Source organism: Callithrix jacchus, chromosome 15 (genome assembly GCF_049354715.1).
Source record: "Callithrix jacchus isolate 240 chromosome 15, calJac240_pri, whole genome shotgun sequence".
Lineage (NCBI taxonomy): Eukaryota > Metazoa > Chordata > Mammalia > Primates > Cebidae > Callithrix > Callithrix jacchus.
This window is the reverse complement of record NC_133516.1, coordinates 87,421,013-87,425,739: the sequence shown is the minus strand read 5'-3', so window position 1 is coordinate 87,425,739 and position 4,727 is coordinate 87,421,013. Positions and strand designations below refer to the sequence as shown.

At 37.5% G+C, this 4,727-nt stretch overlaps 1 protein-coding gene across 29 annotated transcripts in view; it reads left to right on the top strand.

Annotated features, from left to right (window-relative positions):
• LOC128929808 (uncharacterized) overlaps nt 1-4,727 on the top strand; it is a 399,873-nt gene that overhangs the window by 153,573 nt on the left and 241,573 nt on the right. The window contains exons 10-11 of one of the 29 annotated variants that reach the window (XR_013527624.1): nt 13-133; nt 2,142-2,242. The exons of the other annotated variants lie outside the window; for them this stretch is intronic. The gene's annotated coding sequence lies outside the window, so the exon portion shown is untranslated. The remainder of the gene's footprint in view (nt 1-12; nt 134-2,141; nt 2,243-4,727) is intronic. 29 annotated transcript variants of the gene reach the window in all.

The window sequence follows — 4,727 nt, the reverse complement described above, 5'->3', positions numbered from 1 at the left end:
TTTACTGTTTAGGAGAAGATGACATCAGTTCAACTTACAGATGTGCAAATAAATGACTGGAGTTGGTTTTGTAATCAGATTCTATGTCTCTTCATCCAATCAGTGACACATTTAAAGTCATTTTCTGAAATAGGTACTGTATGATTTTGGTAGGCTGAATAACGCCCTCTTTTAGAAGATGTCCACATCCTAATACCTGGAACAAATGTTACCTTATATAGCAAAAAGCAGTTTTATGGAGTATGATTAAAGTAAGGATTTTGAGATGCAGAGATTGTTTCGGATTATCTAAGTGGGCCCTAGATGCAACCACAAGTATCCTTATAAAATTCTTTATCCAGAGGGAGATTTGACACAGACAGAAGAGGGGAAAGCAATGGTAACAACAGAGGCAGACACTAGAGTGAAGCATTCACTCCAAATGTGAAGCATTTCCAGGGCAAAGAATGCCTGGAACTCCCAGAAGCAGGAAGAGGCAAGGAACAGGTTTCTAGCTAGAGCATCTTAAGAGAGGGTGACACGTTGATTTTGGCCCAGTATAACTTATTTTGGACTTCTGGTCTATGCAATTGTGAAATAATAAATTTCTATTGTTTAGGCTACCAAGTTTGTGCTACTAAAGTAATACCTTGACTTAGCTGAGGGAGTTTGATAGAATTAATGGGGGACAAGAGCCTTTTGAACCTGACTGTGTTCTTGAAAATGGGAAATCATCTCCTCATTATTAGAAGAGGACTCACTCCGTTGTTACCCTTTGATAATGAATTAAAATTGGATTTGAACATTTTTAGGGTTAACAAATGAGGGAACCAAGTGCCAAACACGATGCAGGGGATAGTTTTAGAATAATTTTATGTTAAATGGTGTCCACTAAAAAGTTGAGAAATGCCTCTTAGGCTTTTAGCTTGGGCAATAGGGGTCATGGGGGAGACTATTGGAGAAGGCAATTGAGTTAGTGTAAGAAGGAGTAGAAACAGAGAGTTTCATTTTGGACACATGAAATTTAGGGTCTCTGTTAGATTCCTACTCATACAAAGTAGCATATGAACATATAAATCTGAAGCTCAGGGAAGATATCAGGGCAGGAGACAAACATTTGAAAATAATAAGCACAGAGTTGAAACAGGGTAAATGTTGAAAATCTAATTTACATTTTTTCTTCTAAGTATCTAATATACTGATGCTAATTTTATTGATCAGAGCCTTATTTTAAAACAGTATTACTATTCTGTGCCATTTTCGCAATACTCTTTTGCCAAATTAAGATTATTTAAAATATCATTGAATCCCTTTTACCATTCATCCTTTAAAAGCTGTGATGCTCAATGAAGTCATTTACATACAAGTGAAATGTGAGAAAAATCTATCCACACTAGGTATCTTTCTCACTAAAGTTGACAGCGATCTGAGCATTAAGTTTTAGCAGCTTTTTGAAGAAAAAATCAGCCGGGAGTATAGACAGACTCCTTGCTAAAATCATCACAGAAATTAAAAAATAGAATACCATGATAAGCATCATTGTACTGTATGTAATTATACATTTTTTTACTTTGGAAAGATATTTCCAAAAGCTAACTCTTGTAAGATAACTTTCTGTACTGAACTACTAAAGATAGTAAAGAATTTGCTGTGTTAATTGAATGATTTTGTTTTTTGTTTTTTGGGACAAGGTCTCACTCTGTCACCCAGGCTGGAGTGCAGTAGCATCATCACAGCTCACTGCAGCCTTGAACTCTTGACCTCAAGAGATCCTCCTGTCTCCGCCTCCAATAGCTGGGACTACCGGCCTGCACCACCATGCCCAGCTAATTTTTTTGTATTAACTTGCCATGCTGCCCAGGCTCGACTCAAACTCCTGGCTTTAAGCAGTCATTCTGCCTTCGCCTCCCAGAGTGCTGGGATGGATTATAGGCATGGGCCATTGTGGCCAGCTTATTTTTTTTAAGTAGATAAAAATACTCTACAGAAACTCTTTCCTTATAACATCCTCACTAAAACTACTCAAGTCTATAGGCAATATGATGAGTGCTATAGTTGTGATGCACAAATATGGTCATATAATTTCATCCCTTTTGCTGTTGCTTATAATAAAACACCCGAAACTGGATAATATATAAAGAAAATAAATTTATTTCTTATAGTTATGTAGGCTGAGAAGTCCAAGGTTGAGGAGCTGCATTTGGTGAGGACCTTCTTGCTGGGAGGAACTACATAGTCTTGAACTGGTAGAGGGCATCACATGGTAAGAGGGTTGAGCATGCTAGCTCAGGTCTATCTTGCACTTTTTATAAAGCTACCAACCCACTCCATGGTAACCCATTAATTCATTAACCCATTAATCCATGAATTGATTGATTTTCATGAGGTCAGAGCCCTCATACCACTTCATCATCTCTTAAAGACCCTACCTCTCTCACTATTGCCATGTTGAAGATTAAGTTCAACATGAGTTTTGGAGGGGAAAAACATTCAAAACATAGCACATAGCAGTGGTGTCCTCAGCTGTGCTTCTGAAGGTGGCCATTCTCAGAGTCAAGTGCTTTATCCTTCAAAGGGAGACTTTATAAGTGATTTTTGAAGGTTTTTTTTTTCCTCCTTATCCACTGTAAGAAAGAATCACAGCTTAACCCCTTTGGGATCATTCCATTTCGTGAAGAATTTGAAATAAATTCTAACTTTAAAAAGTAAAATATGAACTACAAACAGTCTCTTGAAGAAATTTTCATAATTTTCTAAATCGGGCAAAGATTTCCAAGGTGTCCTGGGTATAACTGGAAAAGAATCACTTTTAATTAGGAAGTTCCATCTCACTATATTAATCAGTCAATGCTACATTACTCTGTGTACATTTAAAAATAATAGCAAATTGAAGAAACACCTGTTTGTGCCATGCCAGAGAAACTTATTTCAGACTTGCCCTTACACTGTAATCAAATAGACAATTAGAGGGGAAAAAAGACAAATACTTTAAAGATACTGCAATTAAAAAAAATAAGTCAAATCTGGGCTAGAATGATAGCTTAGAATAATTGGAAGCTACCGATACAAAAGAAGTCTGTACACATTTACAAACTCTTTCCTATGGACCTGCATGGATTCTCAACATTGGGAGCAAGGCAAGTGAGAAGAGAGAGATCCTTTAAATATAAAACCCACCAGTTTGCCTGGACCTTACTCTTTTGTGAAGCAAAGGCTATTTGGTGGAGAACAGAAAACTGCCTTTCTCCAAGGGACCAAGTAAAGATTCACTGTTTCTGGTGGGGAGGGTAAAGGATGAGACTGCCTGCTCTGGGGGAGAGTAGAAAACTCTTTCACCCTGGACTCAGGTAAAGATACACTGCTTCTGAAGGAGGCATAGAAACAAAAGTTCCTAGCCACATGATTCTACACTGATATCACAGCGGGAGCAATATAAAACACTCTTAAAGATACAAATTAGAGTTTGCATGAAGAGAGCAGAGAAAGTTTGACATCATAGGGCCAGGCAAACAAAGCATGCCTAAGACATAGTCTGGACTCTGGTAATGGAGAAAAAAAATCCTGCCCTCAATACAAGCCCAATGCTTAGGAATGAGCAATAGGTTTCTAATTCTGGGTTTGAAACAAGTGCATTGAAAGAGAGCCTCTGTGTTGTTCAGGTGAACTGGGATTGCAAAAGTTGATATGGAGCAGGAACACTAAGAAAAACCCTTAAGTACCTTAGATCTCACATTAAGCGCTAAGTAACATCACTCTTTGTGGAGGAATTTGAAGTCAATGTTTTGTTGAAAGTGTATACAACAATGACAAAGAATTGAGAATTCATTCCAGTACCTGATTAACCCCAGAATAAATGCCTGACCAAAAAAGAGACATCCTCATTTCCAGGTATAAATACTACTTTACTCAGTCTCTATTTTTCTTCTACACATGCTGGATGCCATTCAAATTACAAAATAAACAAAACTGTCAGTACATAAGGCCATCAATATAAACAGACTCAGAGATGGCCCAGATGTTGCAGCTGTTATACAGCAACTTTAAAATAACTATAACTAATATATTAAAAGATAGAGTAGAAAAGGTAAGCAACATGCATGATGTGGAATTTCAGCAGAGAGAAAGTACAAATAAGAGTTAAATAAAATGGTTGAAATTTAAAAAAATCAGATACAAAGCATTGGTATTAGAAGCCCATGGATCCCTATCCAAAATTTTCTTCAGATGTCTTGACTGATAATGCCATACACATACACAGGGTGCATGAAAGGTTTATTACCTACATAATGAGAAAGGTTTGTGGTGAGTAAGTTTTCATGGTCGATTTTATTTTATGGTAGTTTTTACTTGATAAAAATTAGTTTATTTTATATTGAATAAGTGGCAGCAACAACATGACAGTTTCTTTCCTTGGGCTGTGGCTTGTGTGGTATACATGTACTTCCCATCAGCACCAAAGGAAAGAACACTTGTGCTTTCCTTTCAGCTTGTGCAGATGTGGGGCAGAAAGAAAAGGCCTGTATGAAGTCCAAAGGTTGTCAACAATCAAACATAAAAAAATAGAGTAACTTTGTTTTTGTTTTTGTTTTTGAGATGGAGTCTCACTCTGTCACCCGTGCTGGAGTATAAGTGATGTGATCATGGCTCATTGCAGCCTTGACCTCCCAGGCTCAGATGATCCACCTACCTCAGCCTCTTGAGTACCTGGGACTACAGGCAAGCACCACCATGCCTGACTATAATTTTTT